The sequence below is a fragment of the Pleurodeles waltl genome, chromosome 7 (genome assembly GCF_031143425.1).
Source record: "Pleurodeles waltl isolate 20211129_DDA chromosome 7, aPleWal1.hap1.20221129, whole genome shotgun sequence".
Classification (NCBI taxonomy): Eukaryota; Metazoa; Chordata; class Amphibia; order Caudata; family Salamandridae; genus Pleurodeles; species Pleurodeles waltl.
Window position 1 is genome coordinate 406,613,108 of NC_090446.1, and position 20,899 is coordinate 406,634,006.

At 42.3% G+C, this 20,899-nt stretch overlaps 1 protein-coding gene across 3 annotated transcripts in view; it reads right to left on the reverse strand.

Moving 5' to 3' along the window:
- NDRG3 (NDRG family member 3) overlaps nucleotides 1-20,899 on the reverse strand; it is an 836,729-nt gene that overhangs the window by 783,434 nt on the left and 32,396 nt on the right. The gene's annotated exons all lie outside the window — the stretch shown is intronic.

Sequence of the window (20,899 nt, forward strand, 5' to 3'; positions counted from 1 at the left end):
AGTAATGCAAAATGTTAATCAAACAATACAAATAAATACAATTCAACACAGAAAAGAAAACAGTCCAAACAGTGAAATGTTAGAACTGCTTTCTACCCTGATGATCATCCCCAAACAAAGGCTTGCAATGATCCAAATATCAAAAGCACAGCAATTTCAATGAATTATTTTTACTTTATCAAAACCGTAGTACAGTCCTGGTTGATATTATCTAGGATGACAGGGTGTGCAAATAAGTTACAACTCTCCACCGCAGCATACATAGATAATGCATTGTTTTTTGCCATGAAGCAATAGGCCTAATTTCTCTATTCTACATGTCTTCCAAATACAGTTTGCAGTGCGATAATTCATTTTACCAATCTCCATACTCTTACATTAAATTTATTAGAACGAGGATTTCCTCGCAAGTAGAAATGTCATACTCAGTCAAGAAAATCTGGCCAACTTATTAACAACGCAAGTGGGCTAAGTTTTTTTTTTTTTAAATGGGGGGGAAAAAAAAAAACTAAGCGAGAAGAGCTGAGGGAGACAATATTTAATTGTGCTCCCCAAAGCTTGCCTATAGTAACCCTCAATGAGCACCGAATTTCTAGCCTGCAAGTGCAAAAAAAAAAAAAAAAGTTGTAATTTGGAATAGTTTACGTTTGATCACTAAAAGACAAAAAGATTCTTTCTAGGTCTGGCGAAATGATTTGTGTACACCACCATAATTCGCATACTTTCATGTTACGTAAGGATGCATTTCGCTCTAAAAATATAGCACAAAAGACAGATTTGCATATTGCATAATTAAAAGTGATTTGGTGCAATTTCACGAAATTTACATGAAAACAAATTAAGCAAATTTCGCACACCCCTAGGACTGATTATGGGTGGTTTACGTTTTCTGAATCCTGCTTTTGCACAGTGGTTAGAGTTACTGGTTGGGTGGCATTTACTGCAGCCAGCAATTACCACGCACGTTCAATATCTCAACCTTCGTTAAATTTCAGGAGCTCAAGTCTGCCGAAATTTAACATGGGGAAAGTGAATAGCATTTACTGTATCATTTGGATTTTGGTGCGACAGACATTAAAATTCTCAAGCTATTTCCTAGAAATTCACATTAGTTTATATTACACCTGGTAAATAATGAACCCCAGGTGTTATTTATCTGGTACAATGAAATTCACAGATTCCGACATCTCAAATTAGAGTCCACGATTTTTAAACCATCACAATTTCCAAGCTTCAGCCACATTTTGATATCCCTTAAAAGCCAAAGAAGTGCACTCAGACGCAAACCTGCATTGTTTTTATAATACATTAGTTAATCACATATGATAATGAAAGGCTCTTGGTGGAATATCTACTTTCGAGTATATTGTTCCATAAATAAAAAAAATATATATATATATATATATATTTTTTAAATGCCTGGAGAAGTGCAATTGTTCATGTGCATGGTTTCCTTGATCTGTATCTAATCACTTGCAAATTGGTCAACTTAATATTGAATTCCTCCATCGTTTTGCACTTTAGATTCTCAGCCTATATTCCACAAGTCACCAACAACCTAAAACTTGTGGTTTCATTTTCTCATCCACCCAGGACACACAACACGTCCTTCCCTCTTTCTTCAGATTAAAAGGTACTCCATGCGTTGCAGAACTTATTGTGGGTCGTTAAGTGATGTTCCATGGCTCACTCACCTTAAAGCTTTCATGAAGCTGGATATGAGCTGCAAACTATTGCTCATGTTGGGCACAGCTAGAAAATATTAGGAAAACACCACAAATCTGACGTTCAGCAAGGTACTTGGTTCCACAACACGGTTGATTTCTACAGATCTTGACACATTATTCATCAAGACAATCACATACCTAATGGTACTAAGAAATTAGCACCACATTTCTCGCAAACACCTCCTAGAAATGTAATGAGTTGCAGAGAAGCAGACTTAGTAACCAGATGTTTGCACTAGTACTGCACACAAGTCTCGAATCACATTCTCTATTTCATTGTGCAGTGCACAGGTCACCATAACTGCACTCAAATCTTTTTTATTATTTACTTGTCTGAAAGAAAAGAAAAACGTGCGGTAGTTTTATAGTTGAGTTGTCGGTCCCACCAGCTGACCGCCCTGTTGAAATCAAAGTTCCACATCACCTTCCAAAAACTGAGCAAATCTTGTGCCAAAACCCATTCATTGCATTAACATGTTAAACCAATCCTTTCAGCCCACAAATCACAGCACTAACCTCAACTTAACTGAGGAAACATTACTTCTCCATTCACATCTTCTGATTCATTATCCATCAGTATCCTAGACGAGATATGGAACCTGCCATTCTTACACCATGTGTTCAGTATTGAAGTGAAATTCAAGAAGGCTGGTCATAGACCCAGATAAACTCGGCACCATACTTCTTTATTTTGATTCTACATAAAAGTTGCACTAAAGAAACAATTTCATGACAAATGACTCCTTGCACCGCACCGCACCTTATTAAAGCTGTCCCAGAACTCTACAGTGCTGCACAGAATAATGCCTCACAAGCAGCAGAGTTTCTCCAATAGGAAAGAGTACTTGCTTTTTGCGATAAGAGCCCCGCAAGGCAACTCCAATGGTAACCTCCTATTGTCCTTCTTCCCAAGCGAGAGTAGTTCCAAAATCATACAAACTGGCTTTGACAGATACATAAGTTACTCTAGCTACCATATACAGCTGTGAAGCCAAAACACCAGATTTCTAATTGTTGCCCAACAATCTAGGACACTCATCAGGCGATAAAAACGCAGTCCCATTTAAATAGTGGCCTAAAGCATTTGATCTTTGTCGAAAAAAGGCTTATGTCTTTCTTTTTGGTTCATTTTGTTTTTGCCTGATATGAGTTTAATGTGCTTTAGGATAATTGTAGTATGCATGTACAGTTGTCTTAAGTATTTTTTTTTCCATTTTCCCCCAGTGCCTCCCATTTGATTTCTCATAATCCCTGGAAAGACAACACCAATAATTTTTCCAATTATTTAATTTTTTCCCTGCACCCCCTGCCTGCCATAGGCGCACACTAGCAATAATTTTAAGGATTATTCAATTTTCCCCTGCCTGCCACATGTTTTATAGGCACACACACTAGCAATAATCTTAAAGATTAGTCCACAGGAATCTCAGTCATAGGCTTTAGAGGCACATAGGGTAAACATTTAAATCTGTAGGTATTAGACATATGGTTTGAAATTGATATACTTAATTATTTGTAATGTGACCTTACAAAATGTAGATTCAAACTACAGATGGCATGTTTCAATAAGTTTTTCTTGTTTGCTTGCTTTTAGGTGCAGAATAAAAAGACATCACACAGTACTGCCAGATATAAGCCCGACAGTGGCAACATCTGTTGACGCTTGTGGAGTTAAATGGAAATTGCCAGAGCTAAGAGAACCTAAAGATGGCCCCAAAAAAGGGCGTTCTTGCCACAATAAAGTGGCCAGTAAGAATGAGGAGAAGGATATTGCTACCACTGGCATGCCGCCCTCCACCTTTTTCAGAAAATGTGGTGTACCTGCTGCACACTCCTTTGGACAGTAAAACGCTGAGAGCAGCTATCCAACACCATCAACAGCACCACCCCCAACCTAAGGCTAAACCCAAGCGCATGTCTCTCAACAAATCAGCCACTGCAATCATTGCGTTGAGTGATGAGCAGTGAGTCTGAATTAGATTGGTCTTATCCACAAAGTAGCAAATCGTTGCAGGGAAGTGGACAAAAGGAACCACAGCCACCAACAGTTATTCCTGAAGAAGCAGAACAGGAGGAAGAGCTTGCTTCTAAACAAGACATTGCTCTCCAAAGCATCCTTTCTGATGATCTGAATCAGACCCTGGTTAAATCGGAGACCAGTCCTGAGAGACAAAGGTAAAGGAAAGTTCCTGAAAGCTTTGTAATTGTAAAAAGTGACAGTGATTAAATCAAGCCAGCGAATGTCAGTATTAGGGAGGAGGTGTTTGGGGGGGGGGGGGGGGGGGGCGCAGAACACACTAAGATGACCCTTCCTTTTCAACATGCTCAAATGGGTGTGGTTCCAACACCACCAGCTTCCATATTTGGCTTTGCATATTTGTAAGAATCCTTTCTAGACCTGCATCCACCACTTTCACAGTTGAAGTACACCCTACAGAAAGGCAAGTGACACAGCACCCTACCTCTAATTCTTCAGGCATAGGAACAATAAAATAAAAAAAATGATCTGTCCCGTTTGGGACTTCATGATTAGAAAGCAGGAAGATAGCATTGCTATATCCCCCATTTGCCATAACAGGGTTGGTCAAGGTAAGCCAGGCTCACACTATGTACTAAAGGCCAAACGTTCCAACTGAAAAAAACATCACAACCCAGTGGGAGGAGCACTTTATAAAAGATAGCTGATGGAGGTGGTATGATGAAATAGGGGAAGCAGCTCAGATAACAGTGATAGAAGAACATGGTCATGAGAAAGAAGGATGACTGCATTACACAAAGTAGCCTGTCTTCTGTAGTGTGCCAGCATCAGCAACCTTCCAATGCCACAAGACTCAAATGCAGACACATGTACCATATACAGTTATTCCCCTAGACTCGCACCAAGTTTAAAAACTTGTTTTTTCTGTAGACATCACCTGTGTCAGTGGTACCACAAAAAGGAATATAAAATAAAATAAAAACAACAAGCTACTATTACAGGCATGTTTAGGCAAGAGGGGCCCTACGAACACAAGCTCCCAATGGCACTTACTGGAAGATGGCAAAAACGTTAGCGCTGGGCCTCCTTAATTTTTCTTTTAAGGAGTGGGAGTTTTTAGGATTTGTGGCGGCCATCTGCCTGAAATGGAAGGCCACAGCCAGACCTATTTTACCAGAGTTGCAGTTCCAGCACTCTGAGTTGCAATTAGCTGGCTAAGCTATGCAGAAGAGTGCTGTTTACACTATCCGACAGAGGACAGGCATGTGGACCAGTTGTCAAGCAAATTACTACATGTGTATCATTGCACACTGAATCCCTTGTGTGGTTTAGGCAACAGCTATCTGCAGATGCCAGGGCTGAAGAAAGATTTAAGGGTTTTCAGTGGCATGCAGAAGTAGCAACCTACACCATGGAGAAATCCCAAACAGTCACAAACATCTTGGTAGGGTTTAATTGCAGGGTGTTTGAATGGCGTCAGCCTAGAGGTTTCAGAATTCTATTTGTTGCCGTAGACAGTGGCAGTAATATAGTCAGACATGGCAGATGGTGGCTTTTTCAGAGTCTTGTGTTTAGTGCTTTACATCACCCTGATTGTGCAGGACTTTCCCAAATAAAGAAGACAGTCAGCATCTCACTGGCTACCTGCCAAAAACCTGTACTCATTTCATTCATTTAAAGCCCAGAAGAGGTTGAGGACTATTCAGTGTACAAATAGCATATCAGTTACAGCCCTCATACAGGAGGTCCCAACGCACTGGAACTCAACCTACTACATGTTGCAACATCTGTTTGAGCAGTACAGACCAATCACCAACTATGTCCTTCAAAGAAGAGGGGGTGCAACTGGGAAAAGCAGCACAACAATGGAGATGGATAAGTTAGGGTATGTCAAATGCCTGACACAAATGCTAATTCCTTGTGAATTTTTCACACATGTAGTAAGCAACTAGGACAGTAAGAGTTCAATGAGCCAAGCAATCCTGCTATTGAATCTTACAGGACCTACCGAAAAAGGTGCCCCAAAGGTTCACCAGTGTGAACGAAGAAGCATACAAGTTGGTTCAGAGTTTAATCTTTGCTTGGCTCTTAATCAAAGGCTGCAAAGAGATTATGTCCTACAAAGAGTATTTAAGTGCCACAATACTTGATCCACGGTACAAAAAAAAAATACTGACCACTTTCATTCCTTTTTCAGAAGGGGAGGTTTCACTTTACAAGACTTGGAATGTAAATCAAGCGAAACACCTTGACGAACTAACGCTGAAAGTTAGAAGTGCTCGACCTTTCCACATTTTGAGGAACATCTGGTCCTTCGGACAGTGCCAGCTGTACTGAACAGTCACTCTGAAGACACACGGGCTACTGAAAGTTAGAAGCCCAGGCAGAAGTTCTAGTGTGCAGCCTTCAACCCCCACTGAGGGCAGTGCTGGTGTCTCACAGCCAACAACATCACCAGCAACAGAAGAATCAGACTCAACCTGTGAAATGGAGTGGTTTCAAATGGCAGGGCTCAAGTCAAGTGTGAAGGCAAAGGTCGAGCAAGTGGCAGCACCAATGACCATTCAGAGGATGGTCCAAGACTATCTGGATGACCCAAAACAGGTCTACCTGGCTCAAAACCCATTGGTTTATTGGTATGGGAAGATGTGACAATGACCACAGTTCAGCCTGCTGATAATAAACTATCTGGCTTGTCCAGTAGACAGTGTCTGAGTGCTGGTTCGGTGAAGCTGGCATAGTCAGAAGGACTAGACGTTCCTCAAAACATGGAGAGATCAACCATTTCATACCATAAGATTACACCGTTCCCAAAACAGTACAGGAGGCCACAACAGAACTTTCAAAATATTATTGTTAAACTGCTTTGGGGGGCGGGGGGCGGGGAAGAAATAAAAAAGGGGGCTAAAGATGAATATCTAGATTATGGTGTCTTACTTATGTAGCCCCAATTATTCACATGTGTAGAATGGACCAGTGTGCACATAAGAAACCTCTCCATTCTAGCTTTAGGTACATGAAGACAATGCCACCTATCCCTGCCCTTTTTTCATTCACTAGCAGGGCTGGTAGTAAAGATAATTAATTATGCAGAACTGCCATTGTTTATTGCTTCTATGGGAAAATAGAAGATACAATAGACAACATGCTCCACGCTTGGAACTATTGCACCAATGAGTGACGTACTGAATGATCGAGGATTTGTGTGGTGGCTAGAAGGGTGGTGTTGTAACACAATTGTAAACTTCATTTGGAATGTTTGGGGCTCAATGGATGATTATACCTGAATGATACCCTTGCTTTCACCTTTCACTATAAATATTTACATGGGCCACTCCTTTTGTGCTCAAATTCTTTTGCTCTCTTTGTTAATCAACACTACAGGTCAATCTCATTTGGGTCGAGACTCTGAATCAGGATGGGACTACCCCAACAGCCTGAAGAAGGAAGTTATGAACAAAGCGCATCTACTTCAATGGAAAACATGATTCAAAGTGATCCTACTCCTGTGGACTGGAGAGATGTGCTGATGTGCAGAATGCCAAGTAGTGTGCTAGCTCTAATGTCAAACCCAGAAACTGTCACTGGATTCATCACATGTGTGGCGCACACAGCTAAATATTACTGACATTTGTGGGATTGATCAGCCAGGTAAATTCAGTTACTTGTCTGGGAGTGGTGGTTAAGGATTATTCTCACTTCAGTTTATCCCACAGGACTGAACCAGCCTATGCTCTGCCCTTGATCCTCATCCACCATGAAGCTTATCTTCTCCTGGACTCTAAAATGTTGATATTTACTCACTTTTCACCCCACAGGCCTTTTCTTCTGCAGAAAAGCTCCATAAAGATCCTGCCTACTAGACTGTTTCAGCCCTGCCTCCAAGAAAAACATTTCAAGAAGAATACAAATGTACCGTCCAATTCAACATTTATATACAGTATAATTTTTCTTTTAACAGTAACAGTTTGTAGAATTGCCTGGGTCTTCCTTATTTTGTATTTTTTCAGCCCTGGCTGGATTGTGTCATTCCTTCCACAACAGATGTAATTATGTGCCGCTCATCAACTTGAGGAATGTTGTTTGTCTTTGTCTCACCTTTTACCTACTCTCCCTTCCCTTCAATACACCCCTAACCCTATTCCCCCAAATTGTCTCATCGGTTGAGATGTGACCTAATAATTTATACCAGAAGTTTATCACACATTTGGTGGGGCGGATGTGGTGAAGGCAACACCAATTCACGGTTACGGATCTTCGAAACAATAGTCCATGCCAGCCTTAATATTCCCACCCAGGAATGAAAGGGACATCATCATCATAATGCAGATTCTTAGTGCACATTAGAGCTGCCTATCCTGGGATAGACCTTGTTCTCTGTGGCCTGATTCACAAAGGTAAAGTTACACTTTTGGTTTAAGTTTGCTCTTACAGTGTAACTGTATTGCCAGTAACTTTACAAGCAGTAACTAGTAGGAATAGCAATTCCTTTCAAAGTGACAAGAGTTACTTACTACTTGTGTAAACTTACTGACTACTTGTGTAAACTTACTGACGGAAAGGTTACTAATTGTAAACTTACACTGCAAGAGTAAAATAACACCAAAAGTGTAACTAACTTTACCTTTGTGAATTAGGGCTTGTTCTGCTACCAAATCTATGCAACATGTAGTAACCTTCTCTCGAGGTTCTTGTAACTATTTTTTTCAATTAAATTTAATACTTACTAGCTCTGCGGATTGCTTAGAAGTTCCTATAGCTAGTTGCAGTTTGTAATAAGACTGTCATGGTGGTCTTGGTCTACCCACTAACAGTTTTTTTTCTTTCTAGTTTCCTGTGATGGATGATCCCTCTGAATAATCTTACAGTTGGAGTTCAACTTACAACCATGATTCAGAACAGAGGGAAATGAGCCCTCACTTTGTGATGTCTTCCCTGTTGGTGCTAGCCCACTACCACCACAAGCATTGAGAAGGGGGAAACTGCCTTAATGCGGGTAGAGCCATGCAGGCAGTTTCAGCACTAACCTCAACAACTACTCTGCCTTAGCCACGCATATTGTTTCCATGGCTGGGGGGACTGGGGTTTGAGAAGGTAGGTTGAGGTAGTTTTTAGGGCAGGGTAGTTTTTAAAGTTTGGGCGGGGTTGGTTTTAGAGTGGAGGGGGTTTTAGACTGGGGGGGTGTCGGCATAGCTTTTAGGACAGTTGAACGATGGGGGGTTTGTTTGGGTGGTCAGTTCAGGGTAGTGTTTTTTTTTTTTTTTTTACAACAGGGTGGGGTTGGTTTTAGGGTTCAGTGCTGTAGGAGGGCCCGGGTAGTCTTTAGGACAGGACGGGGTCAGTTTTTGGGTTGGGGTGTCAGGCTAGTTTTTAGGACAGGCAGGGTCACTTTTAGGGTTGAGGGCGGGGGGGGGTGGTCAGGTTAGTTTTTATGACAGTTGACTGGGTTTTAGCCCTCAGGGAAGGTGGGGGTAGTTTTTAGGATAGAGCAGGGTCAGTTTTAGGGTTCAGGATGGGTGTTGAGGTACATTTTGGGACAGTTGACCTGGTTTTAGGCCTCAGGGAAGGGGGGTTTAGTTTTTAGGAAAGGGCGGGGGGGTTCAGGGTAGTTTTTAGGACAGGGTAGGGATAGTTTAAGAGCAGGGTGGAGTCTGGTTTTGGGTTCAGGGCGAGGGGGTTGCGGTAGTTTTTCGCACAATTGACCGGGTTTTAGGCCTCAGTCCTGGCTGTGGGGGCAGTTTTTTAGGGCAGGGCAGTGTCTTTATTAGTAGGGTTCTGGGTGGGGGGGGGGGGGGGTCTGTCAGGGTAGTTTTTAGGACAAGATTGTTTTTAGGGTCAGGTAGTTTTCAGGACAGTTGACCAGGTATTAGGCCTCAGAGAAGGCGGGATGGACAGGGGGGTACGGAAGAGGGTCAGGGTAGTTTTTAGGACGCGGAGAGGTCGGTTTTAGGGTGGGGAAGTTTTTAGGACAGGGTGGGTCGGTTTTAGGATTCGGGGGAAGGGGTAGCTTTCAGGACAGGGTGGGTTACTTCAGGACTCAGCGCGGGTGGGGGTTAGTGTTCAGGTCAGGGGGCAGAAGAGGATGTTTTAAGGACTGAAGCAGTTGGAGTATGGTATCCAGTGTAAGGGGGCGGGGGAGAATTTACCATGCATGTTCCTTTACCAAACATGCTTTTACAAAAATAAATTGTTGTAAAGGCATGCATGGTAAAGACACGGTTGTTGTTGAGACCGCATTGTTAAGGCATGCTTGGTTTAGGCATGCATAATACCATCCTCAACATTAAGAAGGCCACATGGCATACACTGCAATAAGGTTTGGGACGATTGGGAGAAAAAAAATAAAAACACAGACATTACAATCTATTCATGTAAGAAGTGAACTGGTTAAGAACTTTGTAATGAAGTTGTTCTTGGTAATCAGAGATCGATAAGGCAGATGTGTGTGCATAATTGGCAGACCCAATTAGTGGTCAACAGTTACAAAGCATAGGACAAACCAGTAACTATAAAAATAATTTTAAAAAAATCTTTATTTATTCAAAACGTTATGAAACGAGGTTGATACAATCAACAGTGCAACATATCGTAAGACAACTGAAAATGGTGATATGGCAAGAGTAGTCGTACAGCACACACACAGATCTCTGGAAAGTTCAAGGGGGAGGGTACAGGTTCAGAGGAGGACACGATACTTCAAAATGTCACAACACATCGTTTATGAACAATATGCAATCAAATATGTACAGCCTAGGAAAGCAAATCAATACATTGTATTGTACCCAATGATACCATAGCAGTACAGAAACAACCTAGCTGTCAATCAGAATTGAACTTTGACAAATAGAGTAAAAAGTCCCAGAAATCATGGGGCTGAGCAGCCAGTAGTAGTAATTCAGCCTATGTCTCCGACCAATCTTCACATAACATATCTTTGAGCCAGTCTTGAAAGTTTACAGCATGCCTGCTACCCCCACATAGCCAGGCCAAGACAGCTGTGTACAGGATCTGAACCCACTTCACAAATGTCCCACCTAGGCCCATTCCAGACAATACCATATGTAGAAAATTCCATTCAACTGTACTGAATGCCTTAGCAGCATCTATCATTGTGGCAACAGTAGGTATATCTGGTTTTAACTGATGTGTCAAGGCAAAGAACGAATATTGTCTGCAGCTGACAAGCCCTGAATAAAGCTGGACTGGGAGGGACGAATCAGTGTCGGCATCAGTGGGAGTATTCTGTTGGCTAGAATACTAGCAAGATTGTTTGCCATCAACATTAATCAGGGACAGTGGTCGATACTTAGATGAGGGCTTATCCGGCTTGAGAAATGTAATTTCAATGGACTCTGCATTGTCAAAGGCAGCCACCCAGTCAGAAAGGGCTCTTCATAGACAGCCAATAGTAGGGGTGTCAATTCCTCAGCATATGCCTTCTAGAATCCAGCTGAAAGGCAATCACTTGCTGGCACTTTTCTGTTCAAGTGTTGAATAACAAATGTATTCTTGGCTTTGGCTAGGGTTGACAGAGGAGTTCTATTTCCACCCTATCCAACCTCACCAAAGTCGCTCTATCCAAATAGGCTGATATACAGGGAGTGCAGAATTATTAGGCAAGTTGTATTTTTGAGGATTAATTTTATTATTGAACAACAACCATGTTCTCAATGAACCCAAAAAACTCATTAATATCAAAGCTGAATATTTTTGGAAGTAGTTTTTAGTTTGTTTTTAGTTTTAGCTATGTTAGGGGGATATCTGTGTGTGCAGGTGACTATTACTGTGCATAATTATTAGGCAACTTAACAAAAAAAAATATATACCCATTTCAATTATTTATTATTACCAGTGAAACCAATATAACATCTCAACATTCACAAATATACATTTCTGACATTCAAAAACAAAACAAAAACAAATCAGTGACCAATATAGCCACCTTTCTTTGCAAGGACACTCAAAAGCCTGCCATCCATGGATTCTGTCAGTGTTTTGATCTGTTCACCATCAACATTGCGTGCAGCAGCAACCACAGCCTCCCAGACACTGTTCAGAGAGGTGTACTGTTTTCCCTCCTTGTAAATCTCACATTTGATGATGGACCACAGGTTCTCAATGGGGTTCAGATCAGGTGAACAAGGAGGCCATGTCATTAGATTTCCTTCTTTTATACCCTTTCTTGCCAGCCATGCTGTGGAGTACTTGGACGCGTGTGATGGAGCATTGTCCTGCATGAAAATCATGTTTTTCTTGAAGGATGCAGACTTCTTCCTGTACCACTGCTTGAAGAAGGTGTCTTCCAGGAACTGGCAGGAGGACTGGGAGTTGAGCTTGACTCCATCCTCAACCCGAAAAGGCCCCACAAGCTCATCTTTGATGATACCAGCCCAAACCAGTACTCCACCTCCACCTTGCTGGCGTCTGAGTCGGACTGGAGCTCTCTGCCCTTTACCAATCCAGCCACGGGCCCATCCATCTGGCCCATCAAGACTCACTCTCATTTCATCAGTCCATAAAACCTTAGAAAAATCAGTCTTGAGATATTTCTTGGCCCAGTCTTGACGTTTCAGCTTGTGTGTCTTGTTCAGTGGTGGTCGTCTTTCAGCCTTTCTTACCTTGGCCATGTCTCTGAGTATTGCACACCTTGTGCTTTTGGGTACTCCAGTGATGTTGCAGCTCTGAAATATGGCCAAACTGGTGGCCAGTGGCATCGTGGCAGCTGCACGCTTGACTTTTCTCAGTTCATGGGCAGTTATTTTGCGCCTTGGTTTTTCCACACGCTTCTTGCGACCCTGTTGACTATTTTGAATGAAACGCTTGATTGTTCGATGATCACGCTTCAGAAGCTTTGCAATTTTAAGAGTGCTGCATCCCTCTGCAAGATATCTCACTATTTTTGACTTTTCTGAGCCTGTCAAGTCCTTCTTTTGACCCATTTTGCCAAAGGAAAGGAAGTTGCCTAATAATTATGCACACCTGATATAGGGTGTTGATGTCATTAGACCACACCCCTTCTCATTACAGAGATGCACATCACCTAATATGCTTAATTGGTAGTAGGCTTTCGAGCCTATACAGCTTGGAGTAAGACAACATGCATAAAGAGGATGATGTGGTCAAAATACTCATTTGCCTAATAATTCTGTATCTTCAGGAGCCCCCAACAGCTGCGATGTGTGCAAACTTTGACAAAAAGTTAAGAACTCCTGCATAATATCCACCGGATCATACACTGGTTGCCCTCCAGCCTTGTCAAGACTATACACATGGTTAGCAGCCCATTTGGAACTAAGCAACATAGCTAGGGTGTACCTGACCTGTCCCCCATCTATATATCTAGGAGCTTGAGAATGTTTCCCCTAGGAACTTCACTTCCCTATCGGCCTCATCTTGAAACTCCAATAGGAGTGAATGCATGGGACCCAACAGGCTATTGTCCTTAGTTTACTCATATCAGAGCTCCAAAGCACAAAAGTCTTGTTCTATCTTAGCAAGTCTGCCTCTAATGGATTTAAGAATATCATGGTCTTTAGCTATACATTCACCCCGCAGGACAACTTTCAGTGCTTCCTAGAACAAAGCAACTGAAACCACTGAACCTTTACTTAGTGCAACATAATCCCTAATGGGGTACAAATCTCTTCCTTAAAGGCAGAATCTAACAGGTTTTTTGGCTGGAGGAGCCAAAATGGCATTCTCGACCAGTCACTGTGCAAGTCGATATGCAATATCACCTGAGAGTGGTCAGATAGAGTTATTGGTAAATGCGTGTTGAAAAATGTACTTGCTGCCATTAATGAGTAAGGTGTATATATGTTGCACAATTAATACTGAACTATTTGAGCAACATTAATTTGAGCCCTGCTTGCAAATCTGCTATTCTGCAGCATGTTTGTGGAGCAGCTGTAGCGGGATGTTAAATTATCAATTTAGTATTATTAATTCCAGTGGCCCTGCTCTTCCCCAACTCCTTCAATTCTACCCAGAGTCCAAACTTGGAGGCTGATAAGAGTCTGGCAGATGGGATACTCTGAACTGTATACCAGACCACAAACATGGTCAGGACCCAATGTGCACAACACAAATGAAAAATTATTTAACAAAATGTATAAATACTTCAAGCAGGTAATGACCAAAAGCATATTCATAACAATACAATGGCCAAGAACTTTGCATGATACACAAATGTATACAGGTGCTGTTTTATCAACAATAAAACATAACAAATGCTTGATTGTACACAAAAATTGAAATTTCATCAAAAGAGCAGCATTCATGATGTCCGGAGATACCAAATGCATTTCGGGACAGAATGTCCTTTCTTCATGGGTATTGCTACACAGCAAAACAAGTCAAATAAGAGAAACAGAAACAAAAACTAGAAAAAAAAACAGGGGACAAAGATATTCATCACAATGTCATCCAACCAAGAGACATCAAATTACCCAGACCCAACCACATACATCCAATGTCCAGCCTTGTATTGATTCCAGACCACTATGAGACTACCATTAATACCTAAGGGCCAGCAGTGCCACAACAAACCGACTGACCTTTATGTGAAATCCCACATGCAACTACGTGATTAAAAGAAAGTATGCCAATGCTCAAAACAACCCACCATATGTGACTCAGACCAAACGTGTAAAAGCCAACAAGAACAAAGGAACTTATTTGCTCACTGTAGATCAGTAATCTAACAGCATCAACAGCCGTCAAAACCTAACTAAAGGTAGATTAATGGTCAATACCAAATGAAAGCCACATGGCAAAATTAACCCGCTAGTGACAAAGTAAACGCTGAACAACGAGTAGATGAGCAAAGCTGCCATATGAGCATCAACATGAAAATATGATGCCAAACCTAACGAGCAGACACTAGTTCCACCTCCACACTCAAACTCATGAATGAAAAACAACCGCCTTACACCATATGTGAGGTTCTGCATTGAAGACATCCGGCGGCCATACCCCCACAGGAATAGTGTTCACAAACAGACGACTGACTACCGGTGCCCGTAAAACAACTAGACTGTATCTTGTGCATTCCTCACAAGTCCAAAGCAAACCATACACAAACAAGGTGCCTTTTATAGAATGGTGGCGGCCCATAAATACCTATTTCAGTTGCTCCGAAAAAATGGTTAATTGAAAGTATTAAAGTAAAAAAAAAGATACAGAGCAAACACGCTTACATGCCACTTTTTTAAAAATAAAATATTTTAAGATGGACTTTGGTGAGATCATGGCAAACATTTATGGATTACCAAATTATGTCACATTTCATTGACTTGTTGACAACGTATTCCAGATACTTATTACATAATACCTGAAAATCGCATAAACACCAAGTAACCCTTGCAGTGAAAAAAACCGTAATGAGAGGTGTACAGCCAGGAATGGGCAATGAATCTTCAGAAGGTCAAAGGAAAGCAGGAAAAGTCCATATCTCTGTTAAATGGGATACTCTGTCACACGTGGCAATTAACGGATATCCCGTACACTGTATTACAGTAGACAGTGAACAGAATATAAAACATGCTGTAGTACATCAAATGGCATATACATTTGATTTGTCACATTTATTACAGAGTATTCCATTTGCTAAACATGGGATCAGGCACTTAGTCCCAAGCAGCAGCCAGCGCAGGGAGAAAGCAGAAAAGCACCATATTATGATTTTTAAAAAAGTTGCATTTTTTATATCTCCCTTTGACGCATAATACAGTTGTCTTGCTGCTCTGCATGAACTTTTGATAATTTTGGGGCCCAATGCACTCAGAAAAGTGTAGATAAACCCTGGCGTATTACATCACATGCCCACTCTTTTTGGAACAAAAACAGCAGATGCGCCTGCAAGCACCATCCAATGCAAAAAGTGCAGTTATTATGAGTGGCCCACACTACCTTAAAAAAAAAAAAAAAAAAAAAAAAAAAAAAAACAACTCTTGCCTGAACATGGTACTACGCTCAAATTAAATGTCCAGAGGGCACTTGTGGCCAAAACCTTTGCTGCAAAGAACATACATACACAATTATGAACTTTCTAACATGAGATGTCTGATCTTATGCACTTTATTGCACAAGTTGCATTACCAGTGTCATCCTTGCACTTGATCTTGGGCACTTTGTTGCATGATTTGAGTTGATCAATTCGAGATTGACGTACCTCTGTCCCTTCTGCACTTTATCGCCTGACTGAACTAGTTAGGTAAATATGTAATTGTTGATAATGATTTGTAAATTTTATTGGTAGATTAGCATTTCAATGTATCCTCTGCCAGCGTTTTTATCCCAGTTTATTAAGATTGTTGTTAGCGACAGTTAAAGGCATAAAATATATTTATTTTTGTAAATATAACTATGATATACACACACATACATATGTATATAATCATCATGTAAACCTAACTTACCTGTAATCATGCACTCTTAGCAGAATCACACAACTTCTACCCAATCAAATCCTGTAGAGCGAAAGATCAGCATGTGGGCAGAACCAAATCCCCGCTCAGTTCCTTAAAGCTTGCCTCTGTTGATCACATAAGGCAAGCAACAGCTGCAATGTCAAGCAAGACCTGATCTTCAGAACTCTGTGCAGGAGAGGCAGGAGAAAAGGCATACAGGAATCCAGTTCCTCACTCTAGCCGTAATGCATTTTTTAAAGAGTGTTTTTGGGAACTCCAACACCCACAAATCCTGCTACTGCGTGTTAAAGGGCGGCGGGAAGAGTGAGTTCTTTGGAAGTTGCTTCTTTGTTGCATAGATGTAGCTGTTTTTGAGCAGGGCCGCTGCTCACAGGAGTTAGTCCTGGGGGTCAGGGTAGTCCTCTGAGACTTCAGAGGTCGCTGGTCCCTGTTGGATGCGTCTCTGGTTGCAGGTTTTCGACTCTGGAGACAGGCTGGTAGCGCTGGGGCCAAAGCAGCTGTCGTCCGTCGTCTCTGCAGGCTTGTAGGTCAGCAGTCCTCCTTTGTAGTTCAGGTTGCAGGAATCTGATTTCATGGGTTCTGGGGTGCCAATAAATACTAGATTTAGGGGTGTGTTTAAATGTAAGTCTGGGAGGGCAGTAGCCAATGACTACTGTCCTGGAGGGTGGCTACACCCTCTTTGTGCCTTCTCCATGTGAGGAAGAAGGTCTCGAAGGGCTGCAGCATGTCTTATGCCACCCTGGGGACCCCTCACTCAGCACATGCACACTGCCTCACAGCTTGTGTGTGCTGGTGGGGAGAAACATTTGCAATGAGCTATACAAATTATGCTGTTTAACAAAATCACCTCCATATACAGCAACTTCAACCCTCAGCCGGACCTAGTCATTGTTACAACTCCACTTCCCATCATGGCAGATGAAGGAACCCTGACCTCCTGGTCTTCTGAAACCTTTGTCAAAATTGCTGCTACAATGAAGACCATCCACCCGAGAGCTCCATCCAACTATTGCTTCCACCACACTCTCAATAGACTCCTAACAATCAGCAAACCACAACCACCTATCCTCAATGCCTCCATGGACTCCGCCACATTCACAGACTTCTAGAAACACGCCATTGTCACGCCCCTGCTCCAAAAAAACATCTGCTGACCAAGCCACTATTTGCAACTACAGACCCATCAACCTCCTACCATACCTGGCGAAGGTATTAGAAAAACTAATCAATCTACACCTCACTGAAAATCTCAGCAACCACCACCTTGTAGATGCCACAGTCTAGATTGAGCTGCCAGCCTGGCCTCTGGAAGCCCACATACTGTTCTGTGGAGTGCCTCAACTCAAGGCTCAACGCTTGGCTCCATCCTCTCAATGCATTTATGATCCATCGGGTCAACGTGGCCAGTGTCATCTGCGTACACAATACCAACATCCTTCTCCTATGCAACACTCTCCCTATTGGAGATAGACACTAGACCCCCCACCACCACAACCCCCAAAAAAGACTTACTGCCTGCATGACTGAAGCTGCTAACTAGATGAAAACAAACTGTCTCAAGCTCAAAGCTGGCAAGACAGAAGCAGTGATCTTCTGCAAGAACACCTCACCATGGCACTTCAATCAGTGGCCAGCTGAACTGATCCACACCAGCACCCAGGACCCACACCAGGAACATTGGAATAATCAAAAGTAAACTGGACATGAACGTAAACTTCAGCGCCGTTAATGCATCCTGCTACCACAACCTGATGATGCTGAGGAAGATGGCTTTCAAGCAGCACCAGAAATGCGATCACTCACGCCTTAATCCCAAACAAGTTGGACTATGGCAACACCCTCTACTCCAGGATCACCAATCAACTCACTAGAAGACTGCAAAACATCCACTCTGCAGGCTGACACATACTCAAAATTACACACACAACTTACATTACACCACACCTTGGGGAACTACAAAGGTTCTGATTCTCAAACGTGCTCAATTCAAACACCGGACATATATACAAGGCACTGTACAACTTAAGTCCCACCGATTTGAACAGTCACATCTTTTTCCACAAACCACCCAGACACCCCCACAGGACTCCTACTCACACAAATCCCATGCATACAGGAAACAATATCAGAAAGACTGATGTACTCTTACACTGCTCATATACAGTGGAACAACCTCACACTCCACAGAGACACCGCCTCTCCTTGAGCGCCACAAAAAGATGAACACTTGGCTTTTTAAGGCAGGTCTAGACAAACACCTGTTCAGATCCAGGATACCTTAATACGGGATAGTATGCTTTACAAATACACATGATATGTTAAACGTTTGCACTCTGCAAGTCATTAAACAGGACAAAAGAGCAAATACTGTGCATCTCCTGTCTGGGAACACCCAGATATTGCTTTAGTTTCACTAGCCTTCTGTATACTGGTTTGTTGTGGGTCCATAGCCTGCTTCAAATGGTATTTTAGGGTTTGATGTAAGAGAATGTTAGTGATTTCCCCATGACACTCCCACATACCATCAGTCCTCAGTGCTTACGTTAATTGTAGCCAAAGATGTGCCATCGTAAAAATACCCTGGTACACAGCATTTTTAGCCCATTTGCAATACAGCCAACAGGAACTACTGAGGTCATTCAAATTCCGTATGTGTTTAAAGTTTCAATGAGTGATGTTATTACACCTGTTATTATTTCCGATGACTGGGATGTTAAAACAGTTGATTCTATGCTATCTGAGCAGGAATATTACACTGCATTTGAAAGTGAAGATGTGTATATTAACACAGCGAATTATAAGGAAATGTTTTGTTATCAAAGATATGGACATTCCTTTCTGCACGGAACCAGTGCTTCAAGATTAGTTTATAATTACACACAGCAGGAATATTGTTTAACACCAACTTTGGGGAGTCCCAAAACATATGTAGATATGCTTGCGTATTTTAAGGGGTGTGATACCAGCAATGCTGCGTCCAACTATTTCAAATTGCTGCGTTCCAAAACGAGGACATTATTGCTAACCGACAGAAAATTAATCTCCTCAGATTCCTTTGTTTCCCATCTTTTTGTGGAGGGCTATGAATATTGAAGAAACAGCTGAATTGAAAAGTCTAAGGGGAACAAAAGATTGAGAATTCCAGGGTAGGGAAGCTTTGTTCAGAGTATGCTTTATTCCTTCACAAATGATATTTTTAAGTGACACCATCCAGCAAATATCCTGTTTGGGGTTAGCAAAAATAAAATAATTAAATGCGCCCATATACCCTCACCTGCTAAATTTCACAATTGGCAAACATTTTCAAATCTAACAGAAGAACAATTAAGTGCTTGGGTTCAGAATGGTACCTTTTTTTAAATATTTTTATTTAGAAAGTAATTTTTATTGTTTTGGGAAAAATGAGCAAATAGGAGTACAGCATACACAAATTAATAAAAACAATTAACACGATTAACACATTTAATGCTCGAGCACAATCAATCCGGTCCCACACAGAACTCAATGCGTATTGTCTGCGCCTCAAAGTGGTAGAGAATACTTTGATCTCAGGCTCATACTGAGGGGTACAGGCAGTGGAGGAAAAACCTGATAGAGGGATGCTCCGGCCACATCTCCGGAACAGGTGCCCTCGCCAGGTGCAGGGCTGTGCTTCACAGTCTCCTGTCAAGGCCTCCCACTTCCCCCATATTTTGTCATGTTTACTTGGGCATCCCCTGGCCTCATACCAGTCTCTCACACTGCACACCAGTCCACTCCCAGTCTTCATTTTTTTTTTTTTTTTTTTTTAAAGATGGTGCTGCTCCCGTTTTCCAGTCTGTCATAATGTCTTTTAGCCACTAGGCATGCTACTCCCAAAAAAAAACGGTCTGCCCTCCTCAAGTCCAAATCTCCCATTACCCCAAGCAGAAGTGGGAGTGGAGCGCTTATCACATCCTCTTGCAAGGCCCTGGAGATTTGCTTCATGATTGCTTTCCAGTAAGTCTCAATAATTGGGCATGCCCATACCATATGGAAGAAATCAGCTTCTGGATTGGAACACCAGGGGCACCCGGCTGTGGGACGAAGGCCTGCTTTGTGTAACCTTGCAGGCGTAAGGTATGCTGTGTGTAGGTAGAAGGTTTGCAAGAGACTGAATCGGTTCGACATCGTTAGGGCCCGGGGTGCCATCAGTGCCTCTCTCCATTCCTCCTCCTCCATTGGTCCCACCCATTCCTCCCATCTGCGGCAAAGTCCCTCGAGGGCACCCGAGGAGTTAGCTATCAGTGAGCGGTATATCTGCAAAACTCCACCTCTACCTAGATTACCCATTAATACCTTTGCTTCCATGGGACTGTACTCGGGAACGTGATCACCCGTTCGCGGGTGTATCAGCAAAGCGTGGCAGAGCTGAAGGTATTTGTGGAATTGTGTTTTGTTTAAGGAGATGAGTCCCTGAAGCTCTTCGAAGGACCTCATATGCGATCCCCCCCAGACGTCTCCCATCGTGGAGATCCCTATATTATCCCATTTCTGGAACCCCTTCAGGCCCGCCATCACAGCAAGTAATTTTTCGTGCCATAGCGGGGTCTGTTGGGTGATGTGATTCCACCAACCTGATACCTTCTGGGCGTCTCACCACCCCATCAAGACCACTTTCATCACTTCCGGGATAGTCCGAGGAATCGAGCACCCGTAAAGAGCGAAGACCCGGGGGTAGCCCAGGGCGTGGAGTTCGAGTCGGTATGCAGGGTCTGACCAGCCTCCTCCAACCCAGTCATTAA